Below are 14,667 nucleotides of genomic sequence, written 5' to 3' on the forward strand. Positions count from 1 at the left end.
TGGCGAGGTAGGGCCAACATAAATTTCATGTTGACTTCTCTTCGAGGATAAGTCTTGCCATGAATACTCAATTCATTCAATAATTTATTAAGTCTTCAAAGACTTGTGTTATGCTTTCTCCAGGCAAGGACTTAAACGCCTCATATTGTGAAGTCAAGATATCCAGTCGATTCTGCCTCACATCTTCAGTTCCTTCCATAAGCAATTCTATGGTCTCCCACATGTGTCTGCACTATCACAGACCATAATTTGGTGACTCATATCATCATCCATCGAATCCACCAAATAAGCTACAGGCCTTCATCCAGAGCTATCAGTTCTTTGTCACGAGCACTCCATTCTGTTTCAGGACATGACATCCTCATATTAGGAAACTCTGGATGATCCTTCATTGGCACATGTCTTCCTTCTCTCAATACCTTCATACACTCTCGATTTGACACCCGAATATATATAAACATTTTCTTCTTTCATAGATTGTATCTCGAATTATCGAACCGAGGAACCTTAATACTACTGACCTTCTGAGAACTCATCTTTTCAGATCTAAGAAAAATTCGTTGTTAGGTCACACAACATTGTAGAAGGGGGTTGAATACAGTGTTTATACAATCAAATCGATTTAACACAAGTATGTAACAAAGATCAAGTATATTGAATAAACTCTGTTCCAATAAGAACTGTTGTTCTCTCTCAGTGATGAATAAATATCACTAAGAGCTGCTAGGTTACAATGTATAATCTTCTCGATAATGATAACACATATAGTGTAAACCCTAAGTCTGTGTTTTTATAGTACACAGTTACAAGATAACTTCTAATTGATATGGAATATAATTCTGTATCCTAAAATATATCAATCAGATATCTTCTACAAGTCTTCCAGTCTTCTAACTCTTTCCATGCACATCTTCTTTTGTTTTAGTCTCGATCTTCTACTGTAAATCAACTTCCTTCCTTATATGAAAGTCTTCCCGTACTTAAGTTCTGATATGACCTTAAGTTCTGATATTAAGTTCTGACTTCCAGTAAGTCCTGATTCCAGTAAGTCCTGATATGACCTATTTGTTAAGATCTGAAAACTAAACATAAATCATATTAGACATGACATCTCAAATATATCTAACAATCTCCCCCAACTTGTAAATTATGCAAAATATACAAGTTAATAGATTTGATGATGTCAAAAATATTTAAGTACAAATGCAATTAAGAGTTTAACTAGATAACTAACTACAACTTACAGTCCTTGTAGCTTTTACCAATCTCACTGAGTCAATCTGAATCCATAATGATTCTTGACAAAGTTTGATATCAGCTTTTCTTCTTTAATCCTCAGGACTTGAGAGAGTATAGTCTTGACTTGCTTCATCTCTTCATTCTGACTTCCAATCCGGTAGATTGCAGTCCTTAAAGCAGAGATATAGTTTCTTTCTAAACCATCATTCAGTCTTATTACCCTAGGATGAGAAGAATCTTCATTGTAGCATAGACATTTCTCATTCAGTAACACTTCAAGCTTAGCAGAATCCTTCTTCATTGGAGTTTCACTTCTATCATTTTCAACAATACTAGGAATGAATTCTGTAACTCTTGAACCAGAAATTCTTGTTTTATCTCTGATGGTCTTCAATATGAAGTTTGACCATCTCTTGGTAATATCTGACTTTACCTCTAAAAGGTAATGAAAGAATTGAAGTTCTTTCAATGATTTATTCAGCACATCTGATTCTGACATTTGATATGTCCTTCCATCTTCAAGAAATAGAATCAGATTTTTCTTGACATTGTGTTTGTCATGAGCATCCAGTACCACTTGAACAGAGATAACCTTATCAAGGTGTTTCTGTATAACATCTTTAAGAGGTTGATCAGTTAAAAGAAATAGATCTCTAATCAGCACTTCAACTCCTATTTTTATCTTAGCTTCATCAGAAACTAGTCCAGCTCCGTCTCTTGCTTCTCTGACTTTCAATCCAACAGTCATGAAATCAGATAACAATTGGCTTTTCTTTGGATCTGATGGTTTGACATTTTTCCACAGAAGTTTCTTTTTGTCAGCTACTTTCATCTTGTCTAAATCAACTTGAGCACTGTCAGAGGTTGATGTCTTGATGATTTTATCAGAACTTGTTGTTTTTGTTGTAGCTTGCAGTTCTTCACTCTGAACAACTTGAGCCTTGTCAGAGGTTGTCTTTAATTCTTCAGAAATCTTCTTTTTTTCAGAGTTTGAACATCTTTATCTTCAGCAAGAATATCATCAGTAACATGAACCATTTTGCACACTGGCTTTATCAGAATTTGAGATATTTTCATCTTCAGTGGCTTGGTTGGTTCATCAACTTTTCCTTTCCCTTTGTCTTTGGGATCAATCTCAATTTGTGATCTTGTTTTGGGCTTTGATGCCTCAGTATTTGACTTTTCCTTGATCACAATGCCTTTTACCTTAGGCCTTGGAGATTTCTTTGCAACAGAAGCTTTTGACTTTAGATTTTTCTTTTCAGCTTTAAATCTAGCTTCTTCCTCCTTGAGATTTTCTAAATCCATTCCTGGATTATGCTTCAGAAACAATCTTCTAGCAATTTCCTCATCAAGTGTCTGAATCTTGGGATCCTTGTAGTAGAAAGTAGTCTGCTTTCCCTTGAGCTTCAGAGTTTGCATAAACCTTTGAGAATCTTGACTTCCACCTTATATCAGAATATCAGGCTTTGTCATCAGACTTTTCTCATCAGAGCTTGATATCAGATTTTGAGTTTCAGTACTTGCTATCAGATTTTGAGTTTGAGCATCTTCAGAACTTGTCTTCTTTTGAATAGAAGATTTGCTTGCATCAGTAATTAATTTCCTTGAAGAAACCTTGCTGCTCTGCCCTTTACTTTGAACTTGACCTCTACCCTTGCTAGGGTTTCCCTGGCCATCAGCTTCATCATCTTTCTTCTTCATTATTTGATCATTAGAGCATTTAGACTTAACTATCTTCTCCCCCTTTTTGGCATCATCTGATAGTAGGAGTGAGAGAAGAAGTTCAACTCAAGATTGGATTTCATCCAATTGAGCCTGTTGAGAAGCTTGATTAGCCAGAACCTCGGAGATTTGGGCATGTTGCTTCTCTTGAGCTTTCTCAATTGCTTCTACCTTTTCAAGTGTAACCCAGGATATGTCGATTCAAATTCAACATTTGTTTGTCAAATCATCACAAATTATTAGTAACCACAATTTTAATCAAAACATTCATCAAGAAATACAGTTCAAGTAGATGAAGTAAAGATTAACAGGCTTCAATGAGAACATTCACATGCATATAATACGAGATAAACAAAGACTAAATCTTGCAATCAAAATAAATTTCATTAAAATATCAAAAGAGTACATTTTATGAAATTTGAAGATTACATGCAAAAGATTACAAGATAATCTTAGTCTAAGATTAGTTCCTCCTGCTGCTGACAAATAACACTGCAAGACGGATGATCCGTTCTTGCTGAAGAAAAGCCTCTCTCTGTTCTTCTTCCAAGCGATCAAGATGGAGTTAATAGTCCATCTCAAAGAAAAAGAGATTTGTTCGAACCTCTTTTGGAAGCAAGTTCCATATCTCATCAGGAATGGCAGTGACGTGCCATTCCTGTTCCCAGTCACCACAACTGAACTCGACGTTGAAGTTTTCATAGTTCATAAACATGTTTACAAGAACCATTTTTGTAATATCCCGGATATATCGTGTAATTATTTTGCTATTAAATAATTATTATGTGTGTTCAGTATCTATTCTGTGAGTTAATTGTTAAATGTTATCTGTACTTGGATATTCAAAAAAATAATATTAATTGAGTATTTTAATTTTTATATGTCCAAAATAAAACATAGATAATTGTCATATCTTCCTAATTATTTTTATGTTGATTTATGGATTTATAAGGATCATATGAAATTTATAAAATCTTTTTTCGAGTATTTAAAATCTATTTTATAAAAACGGGAACCAATCGACGTCATCCGTTGTTACGTTTTTGGAACTCGAAACTCTTCCGAGAACTCCTTCCTAACCTAATTGTAATATTCCGAGCATATTCCATGTTTCGACTTTTTCGATCCGGCGTACGGTTTGTTCTGCGCGGGTCCCGGCGCAACATTTTCGATACAATATTCGTTTCGGTAAATCAATAAAACCCGTATTTTCGATAAACGGGAGCTTTTTATTAAACTATCCCAATTATCACTTCGTAGTACGTGTAACCAGGCGCTGAGACCAAGACCGTAGTACAAATTGTACTGATTTGGATAATTATCCCGAAAACCGATACCGTTTGGATCAGTTTTTATAAATAAACGTACCGTTTTATATCCGGAATGATCCAACGGGATACTAATTTTGAATAGGCGTTACCGATCTCTGTTTTCAAAGCTTGAGTAACCAAAACGAAGGATTTGAAGTGTTCTATCAGATTCTGAGCTTTGTTTCACTGCAGAATCAAAGGTTTATTTTCTGGAAATTTATTTATTTTCGAATTAAATTTATTAAAAATATGAATTTTTGTTCGGATGATTGTTTGTATGATTTGATGACTGCATGTTGTAGAGCTTGTTTTCCTGATGATTTTGATATATTATACGTCTGATTTGGAGTTCAATAACATGTTCAAATTTGAGTTTGATTTTCGAATTTTAAAATTAGGGTTTATAACCCGTATGAATGTTTTCAATTGAAATTTGGGGGTTTTTGATTTAGGGGTTATTAGCTGTTGATTTATAGTGGGTTGTGTTTCTTATGAAATTTTCAATCGATTGGTATATAGCTCGTTAACAGAGGATGTCTGAATCGAAGGGAGTTGTGTTTTTAAAATTCACTATGTTCGCCGGAAACCGGCGATGTTCTTGGCCAATTTCCGGCCAAGTCTGGGGTTATTGATGAATTTTGATTGCAGATATAGATTCCTGGTGTTGTGTAGTATTGATCTGGAGCTTGTGGTGGTGGGAGGATGCCGGAGTCGAGTTCTCCGGCCACCCCCGACTTTTCCGGCGACTGGAACTGCAAAATTGCAGTTTGGTCCCTGTACTTTTGAAAACGATGAAGTTTGGTCCCCCAGGTTTCCAGACTTTGCAAAAATTGGATTCCTGTTTTAAAAATGTTTAAAAATCATATTTCCTATTTATTTTTATTATAAAAATTCGTTTTTATTTTCTGAAAATTCTAAAAATTAGTATTTTAATTCTGAAAATTATTTTTAATTCAGAAATAAATCTGAATTAATTAGTTAATTAATTTCAGTTAATTTTTAATCGATTAATTGGTCAATTAATTTGGAAATTAATTGATTAATTGATTTAATTAATTATTAATTGATTTTATTTACTTATTTAATTAGATATAATTACTTAAAAATGATTTAAAAATTCCGAAAAATAATTTTGAGCTTTAAAATATTATTCTAAATTATTTCCAAGGCTCGATAATTAGTATAAAATTGTTTCGGAGCCAGAATTGGCCAACCGAATCCTGTTTATTAACCCGGAATTGATCCAACGACCCGTTTTAATTCCGAAAAATATTTTAAAAATCATTTTAAATACCCGAAAGCCTATTTATGACCCGAGACTTCTTTATAAATAATATATCATTGAGTACGTGATGTATTATGTGCTATATGTGACTTGTTAATTAACTATCAGTCTATATATTCGGTGTTTACTTGATTATTACATAAGTTTCAATCCGTTAATCGGATTTGGGTAAAACGAAGGGTAGATAGAAGTATGTGTTGAATAGAACTCTATGAGTCGATTATTGATAGATGTTTATGATATGTGAGCAGAAGAGGCAAGGCGTAGGAAAGGAAAACAGGTAGTTGAGGAATAAGACGATTGTGATTGGAAGCGAGAGCAGAATAGTAAGCTAGTACCAGGCAAGTGTTCTGAACTTTCTCGAGATATTGTGGTACTTGATAATCCTGTGATATTGCAAGTGCTTTGAAGCACAGAAACCTAAACCCTGATTCCAGTTATTGATCTTGAGCCGTAACCTGATTCTTTCTAGACCACTGATTGTTGTATACCCAAACACGAACCACGAATCTACGATACTACTTCAGAAATACATACAAACTAAATACCAAACGCTGAACTGAATTACTTATATACTCAATCCATGATATCTTATGCTTTGAATGACCAAATCCTTAAAACCCTGAAATATTGATTCCTTTGTTATCCAATGCTTTCATTACCCAACATCCAAGCTTTGAAATTAATTTATTGATCCTTACAAGGATTGAAACCCTTTCATTGTTAAACACTCATTGTTGTTAATGATTCTGGTTATTGTTTATTATTGCTTATTCAGTTATTATGTTAGAATTGGATTGTTTTTATAAAATTGTGGACCAGATTCGTGGTCAGACCATATAATGGTCAAGTTAGGCCAATGTGTGCCTTGGATCCAGTAGTTAGAGCAATGTTGTGCGCCTTGCTCGGGGTTAGTGCGTGACTGATCAGCAGCCTAACCTTGGTTTTTAAATTAAAAGTATAATATCCAATTATAAATCATACTCCATTGTTCACTTGATACCATAATCATGTTCTATTGATGATCATTATTCTCAGTTTTGTCATTGTGACTTGCTGAGCTAGTTAGCTCATTTGTGCGATGTTGTTTATATTCTTTCCAGCTAAAAAGGAACCAGTTGGTAACGAGGATCCCCAGTCCAGCGTGAGAGCTAGGGGTTCAGGTTGAGAAAGCTGAGCTAGTAGGCTTCTTTTGGAATAATTTAAGTCTGTAAAAGTTTGTAATAAAGTTTAATACTCAGTTTGAGTTTGAATGATTGGGATTTGAATGATATGTAATATAAGTAGATGTGTGGCTTGTGTGCATACTTTAGCCTGTTGTGATCCGTGGTAGTTGGTAAATAGGGTCACTGCATATTATTGTTATCTTTATTATTGTTATAAGCAGGTTATAAATAAGGTACGTGTATGTGTGTGTGGACCCCAAACTTCTGACCCGGGTTTGGAGGGCGCCACAGGTTTGGTATCAGAGCTACAGGATTATAAGTCACTGACACAAGCCTAGGTTGACGGGAATGGGTAGAGGGTTAGGATTAGAAGTAAGGAATAGAAAGATAGAACGTCGAGAGGTTGAGTGCTTCAGTATATCAGGTATTAGTGTAAATCGCGTTATGAGTTGAGATTCTGATATTGCGATATGATTTCAGATAGCAGCGATGGCCGACTCTTTTATTCCCGTATCAGCTGATCACTCAGAGCCTTCAGTTGGAGTGCCGTCATCGGATCCACGTCTTGTTGTTCCACCAGTGTTGGCTATACTACCTCCACATATATTGCATCCCGTACCATTGCAGGCTATTCCACCTCCAGGCATGAGGCCACCTGTCAGAGGACCCCCACCTGCTGATTCAGGCTTTACTAGTCATTCAGTCATAGGAGTAACTTTCCAATTCTCTTCCTATCATGTCCCATATCATCAGTTTGAGGCTTGCCTTATGGAGCAGCGATTCCTACAGGGTCAGATCCAGGAGTTATTGCATATCATGCGTACTAGAGAGATGGGGAGTGGTGAGAGGCGACTTAGGGAGAGGCTCCAGGCGTTTCATAGAGCAGCTGCTGTGAGGATTGCTGAGGCTACACATGAGGACATCACTCCTGATTTCTTAGTGGAGTGGGCTAAGTGGGTTCTAGAGGAGCTTGAAGAGATTGGAGGCCTAGATTTGCCATGAGCCAGAAATTTAGAGATGGAGATGCTGAGCAGTGTTGTTATGGTTATGTAGTATGTATAGTAGTGTGTAGTGTGTATCAGTAGACTTTTGAGTTGTCTTTATAGACTAGCTATGATGACTAGTGAGTAGGTTGTTGTACCCTTTTGCTTTTACTTCCGAAGCGTCTTTACGCTTGTACTACCTAAAACTTTTGATCTATATATATCCGTACCTTTTTCCTTTCCAGCACTGTCATTTATTTTATTGCACCTGTTTTACCTTACCTTATCTATTGCACCAGTTATACCCCTGTGATACCATGTACCCTGTTTTCCATGACTGTTTATATTCTGTAAGGAAGCATGCAATTTACTTAGTTACAACTGTTTTCAAAAAGAGATACCTCTGTTTTACAAAACTTTTCTTTTATACAAAGATTTGATTCAAAAGCTGAATAAGTTGTTTGATTCTTTAAAGGAAATGCCTCCCAGAAGAAATACCCGCACCAACACCCAGAATGAAGGAACCAACAACAATAACAACCAAGATGATACAAACCCAAATGTGAACCCAGGACCCATAGACCCAGCAATAGCCCAGATTCTTCAAATCTTGGCCCAACAAACAGTTCACCTGGCACAACAACAACAAAGGCAGACCAACCCCCAGGTAACTTTCAAAACTTTTCAGGCAGTAAACCCACCAAAATTCAAGGGTTCCTTAGAGCCAATTGAAGCAAATGTGTGGTTAAAGGAAATAGAGAAGGCATTTGCCTAAGTGAAAGTAAAGGAGGAACAGAAGGTTGAGTTTGCAAGTTACTATCTGAAGAATGAAGCCACCTATTGGTGGGAGATGGTGAAGACATTGGAAGGTACATATGTTATTACTTGGGAAATGTTTAAGGAATTGTTTTTAGAAAAGTATTTTCCTCAGTTTGTTCAGGATCAAATAAAGCTGAAGTTTTTAGAATTAAAGCAAGGGAACATGTCGGTAACAGATTATGAGGGTAAATTTGAGGAATTGTCAAAGTATGTACCGTCGTATGTGGATACTGACAGAAAGAAGGCTAAAAGATTCCAGCAAGGTTTGAAACCCTGGATCAGCGGGAAGGTAGCCATTTTTGAATTGGATACCTATGCATGAGTAGTACAAAAGGCTATGATCGCAGAGACAGAGAGTGAGATGTTCCCGAAGGAGAAAGAAAGCAAGAAAAGGAAGGTTGAGGGAAGTGATGGTCAGTCACAACCAGGGAAGTTTCCAAATTTTAAGAAGGGCAAGTTTCAGCCAGGGAGAAATTTTAATTTAAGAAAACAGAATGCTGGAGACGGAGGCCAGAGCAACCGTCCAGTTAATACAAATCAGCCAAATCAGTTGAGACTAACTTTTCCAGATTGTCAAGTATGTGGAAAGAAGCATGGAGGAGTTTGTAATAAGTTGAATGTGGTATGTTTTAAATGCAACCAGAAAGGGCACTATTCGAGGGAGTGCCGAAATCAGCCAGCAAGAGAACCAACAAGTAAGGATCAGCCTATCCGGAATCCAGCAGTAAAGGTTCCAGCCATTGGATTTACGTGCTTTAAATGTAGAAAGCCAGGACATATGGTCAGGGATTGCAAGACATTAGCCCCAGTCAGTAATGTATTAAGGATTATGAGATCTACCCCAGCAGTGAATGAGACTCCAAGGGCTAGAGTTTTTGACATATCGGTGAAGGAGGCGATCCAAGATACGGATGCCGTGGCAGGTACGCTTAATGTGAATTCTTTATGTGCCAAAGTGTTAATAGATTCGGGAGCAACTCGATCGTTTGTTTCACAAGATTTTGTTAGTAAGTTAAATTGTCCAGTTGAGTGTTTAAATGAAATAATGACTATGGAATTAGCAAATCAAGAACGTGTATCTGTTAATCAAGTTTGTGGGAATTGTGAGATTGAGATTTCTGGTAGTAAGTTTTGTGTAGATATGATACCATTTAAGTTAGGAGAATTTGACGTTATATTAGGGATGGATTGGTTATCTAAGCACGATGCCCAGATAGATTGTCGAAATAAGAAGGTAATGGTGAAGACGCCTGACGAAAGGATAATAACGTTCAAGGGTCAAAAACAAGTAAAGAAGTTTTTAACGATGATTCAAGCCAAGAAGTTACTACGACAAGGATGTGAGCATTTCATGGCATATGTGATTGACAGAAGTCAAGAACCAACAAAACTTGAAGATATTCCAGTTGTGAATGAATTTCCAGACGTATGTCCCGATGAGTTACCAGGACTTCCTCTAGATAGAGAAATTGAATTTGCGATCGACTTAGCACCTGGAACAGAACCAGTATCCAAGGCCCCGTACAGAATGGCGCCTGTTGAGATGAAAGAGCTAGCGAAGCAATTGCAAGAGCTGTTAGAGAAAGGAGTAATCAGACCCAGTGTATCCCCGTGGGGAGCCCCGGTATTATTTGTCAAGAAGAAAGATGTAAGCATGAGACTGTGTATTGACTATAGGGAGCTCAACAAGCTGACAATCAAGAACAAGTATCCGTTACCCAGAATTGACGATCTGTTCGACCAGTTGAAGGGAGCCAAATATTTCTCCAAAATTAATTTAAAATCAGGATATCATCAACTAAAGATCAAGCCAGAAGATATACCAAAGACAACTTTCAGAACAAGGTATGGACATTACGAGTTTTTAGTGATGTCTTTTGGATTGATCAATGCCCCGGCAGCGTTTATGGACCTGATGAACAGAATTTTCAAGGAGTATTTGGATAAGTTTGTTATTGTGTTTATAGATGATATTTTAATCTATTCAAAGACGGAAGAGGTGTTAGTGTATACTGAAAATATTTATTTGAAGTATGTACATTTATTTCTGGCCAGTTTATTTGAGAATCATTTGAATGTTTACATGTTGTCTAATATTATATATTGTGAACAATCTAGTATCAAATGGGATACAGAATATTAGATTGTTAAATACGGTTATATAATATAATAAGGTTCACAGCACAGGCGGTGTTGGACAATCCACTGGTATGGCTGTAGTATTATTTAGATTAGTTTATATTGACTAATAAATAATGCTAGTATACTTTGTGTATATTGAACATGATCAAATTTAGAATTGTTCCCTTAATACTGATTAAGAAGGAGAACTAAGATTCTATGTTATTATTAATGCTTAGGTTCTTAATCCGGAAATAGTAATTGACACGTGTATATTATTTACATGCTTTGATTTATATATGAAATAATTCTTTTGAATTATATCATTATATTTTGGGTGATGGAATTATATACATGGTGGATATTATTTATTGAAGGAATCCATGTCCTGATAATATTCGGGTTAATGATGTCCCCTTGAAAGCTCAAAAAGATTTAATTATGTGAAACCCTGCAGGTGGAATTTATTCTGGCATAATTAAATAAAGGTTGAGTGGATGATCAAGGATAAAAGATATTAATTAAATAAATTATCAATAATTTATTTAATTAATGGACATATGATATTTTAAACATGGGGAATTTAATAAGCAAATAATATTGGAACCGAATTAATTAAATTACGGTATTAGGAAAGGTAGTGCAAATATTAATTCTTTAGTGGATTGAATTAATATTTAATTACATTTGGCTAGGCTCAAGATGTAATTAGAAGGCCCAACCTAATTATCCATGGTCCCTATTGTAGCCTGATAAGTGGCATTTTATACCACTTAGAGCGTCTTAAAATGGCTTAAATTGGTGTCTTGAAATCACGTATTTTGTGTATTTGATGCGTTTTTCTAGTGTTTATGCATTTCAGGGTTTAGTTGCATTTCGGGGGAGGAATCATCAAGAATAAGCCTTGGCGTGTGTTCACCATTGCGAGAGGAAAGAAACGGGCAGATTATGGCGAAGAAACGAAGCAAAATCAATTTTTTTCCAGTAGAGGTCTGAGCGCCCGCTCAGCATTGCTGAGCGGCCGCGCAGCAAGCTGAGCGCCCGCTCAGCTATGCTGAGCGGCCGCGCAGGGTCGGGAAAAAAAGATAAATTATTTTAGGACTTCTACTTCTGTTTGGTTTCCACTTCTATGTAATCTGAGTTCTATGGGACTATTATATAAGTAGATTTGAGACGTTTTCACAAGTGTGGATTGAAGAAGATTGTGTTTTTACGCAAGGAGCGAAGGAGATAAGGAAGAAGACCGATTTAGCACACCGCAACGAAGAGGAAGCATATATTCTTGTGATTCTTGTTTCGTTGTAACGTTGGATGCTAGTTTTCTTGCTTTGAACTTATTTACTCTTGTGACATACTCTGTTTTAATATAATTAGTTTAGTTATTATTTTCTTGTGTTTGTTTATCATGATTTCATATGAACCCATGATGACGATAAGTGCTATTGTGGGCTAATCGTGATCATGGGGTTGCAACGGATTTATTATGGAATTCTTTAGTTAATTGTTTAATACTTTAGTGTGTGATGATTGCATGATATCTAGTATTGGTTGTGCGTATTCGTCTTATGTGCGTCGCGAACATATAAGATAGGGTGTTAATCTCTTGTGAAGCGACGGTGGATCTTGAAATTTAGAACTTGCCATGCTAGCATGGGTTCATGTCCGTTGTGCATGATTAGTGGGTAACTCTAACAATTTTATTTGCCCTATGTAATCAAAAGGAATAACTTGTGCTTAAATCGTTGTGTTGTCAATTTCTGTAGACATATGGGAACTCAACATAATTGATGACTATTCAACTTCTATCTTAATTATGGATGCTTGGTAGAATGGTATTAGTACAATGAAAGTTGGCTTTTATCAGTTTCGTGTTATTTGATTAATATCATCACTGTCACATGCTAAAGGTAATAACAATGGCTATATAAGGAAGTAATAATAAAGTTGTGATCTCATGAGTGTTTTATTATTGATAAATTGAAGTGTTAGTTAAGTGATTAAGTAAGTAGTTAATTATAGTTAATATTTAATCAACAATTTTAAGTGTTAGTATCTTAACATTGAGAAGTAATCATACATTGGTGAGTGAGTTTAATTAGACAATAATTTAGTCTGAGTCTCTGAGGGAACGAACTAGAAAGTATTCTATATTACTTGCGAACGCGTATACTTGCGTGAATATTAGCGCGTGTTTTCGCCCTAACAAGTTTTTGGCGCCGCTGCCGGGGACTCGACGTATTTGTTTAGTTTATGTACTTACCATCATTGGTCATTAGGACTCAGTGATTAGGACGTAGTAGTTACTTATTTTTTCTGGTTGTGTTTCAGGTACTTTAGCAAGCGTTTATGCAAACTCGTTCTCGTGCTCGCAAGAGGACTTTAGATACAGCTGAGGAGACAGACGAAGTTCTTGATATTCCGGAGAAGTTAGATTTTGAGGATTCGGATTCAGGAACTGAGCAGAAAGAACCAGTAAACATGGGAGATCGTATTGTTCAAGCTGATCCAGCTCTTATGGATTTTTCTCGACCTAAAATTGATGACATTCAGTCAAGCATCCTTCATCCGGCTATTCAAGCTAACACCTTTGAAATCAAGCCGGGCACTATTTAGATGGTGCAGTATTCTGTTTCTTTTGGAGGAGCGGCAACTGAAGACCCCAACATGCACATAAGGAATTTTGTCGAGATCTGCAGCACTTTTAAGTATAATGGCGTGACTGATGAGGCTATCAAGTTGAGGCTTTTCCCATTCTCACTGAGGGACAAGGCTAAAGACTGGTTACATTCTGAACCAGCTGGGTCCATCACTACGTGGCAAGATCTTGCGCAAAAGTTTCTGGTGAAGTTTTATCCGATGGCAAAGACTGCTGCTATGAGGAGTGCTCTCACTCAGTTTGCACAGCAACCTACAGAATCTATGTGCGAGGCTTGGGAACGCTACAAGGAAATGTTGAGAAAATGTCCACATCATGGAATGCCGGATTGGATGGTGATCACTGGTTTCTATAATGGTTTGGGGGCCCAATCTCGGCCCATGCTCGATGCAGCAGCTGGAGGCGCCTTATGGGCTAAAAGCTATACTGAGGCGTATAATCTTATAGAGACGATGGCTGCAAATGAGCATCAAAACCCAACTCAGAGGATGACTTCAGGCAAGGTAGCAGGTATTCTGGAAGTTGATGCAGCCACCGCTATTGCAGCCCAGCTCCAAGCGCTATCAATGAAGGTTGATTCTCTGGCTACGTATGGAGTTAATCAAATAGCTATGGTTTGTGAGCTTTGTGCAGGTTCTCATGCTACGGATCAGTGTTCTTTTGTCAACGAATCTGTTCAGTATGTGAATAATTATCAGCGACAACAGCAGCCTGTGCCAGCGACCTATCATCCTAACAACAGAAATCATCCAAATTTCAGCTGGGGGAATAATCAGAATGCTATTCAGCCACCATATCAGCAATGAGTGAGTAAACAGTTTAACCCACCTGGATTCCAGCAACCACAGCAGTATGCTACAAGGCAATCATATCCTCAATAGGGAAGTGCAGCTGCACCTACTAGTGCTGATTTTGAGGAACTTAAGCTGTTGTGCAAGAGTCAGGCGGTTTCTATCAAGACCTTGGAAAATCAAATAGGTCAATTAGCCAATGCAGTGCTCAATCATCAACCTGGCACTCTTCCCAGTGACACGGAAGTACCAGGCAGGAAGGAAGCTAAAGAGCAGGTCAAGGCTATTACCTTAAGGTCTGGAAAAGTAACTGATGCTGAAAAGGCAAAAGAAGTAGAAGCTGAAATTAGTGGTGAAGAATCTAAGTAAAAGGAGAAAGCGGCGGAACCAAGGAAGACTACTGTTGAACACACTCTGCCTGAGGCTAATACAGGGGAGAAACAGCTCTATCCTCCACCACCTTTTCCTAAGAGATTGCAGCAACAAAAGCTGGATAGACAGTTCAGGAAGTTTCTGGAGGTGTTCAAGAAACTTCACATCAATATACCTTTCGCGGAGGCTCTGGAACAAAT

General features: G+C 37.0%; 1 non-coding gene across 1 annotated transcript; it reads right to left on the reverse strand.

Moving 5' to 3' along the window:
* Positions 1 to 13,519: 13,519 nt before the first annotated feature.
* Positions 13,520 to 13,626, reverse strand: LOC141681365 (small nucleolar RNA R71). Its single transcript, XR_012558804.1, has one exon. It is a non-coding gene; the product is annotated as a small nucleolar RNA R71 (small nucleolar RNA).
* Between the last annotated feature and the right edge of the window lie 1,041 nt (positions 13,627 to 14,667).

Source organism: Apium graveolens, chromosome 8, assembly GCF_009905375.1.
Source record: "Apium graveolens cultivar Ventura chromosome 8, ASM990537v1, whole genome shotgun sequence".
In the NCBI taxonomy this organism is placed as follows: Eukaryota; Viridiplantae; Streptophyta; class Magnoliopsida; order Apiales; family Apiaceae; genus Apium; species Apium graveolens.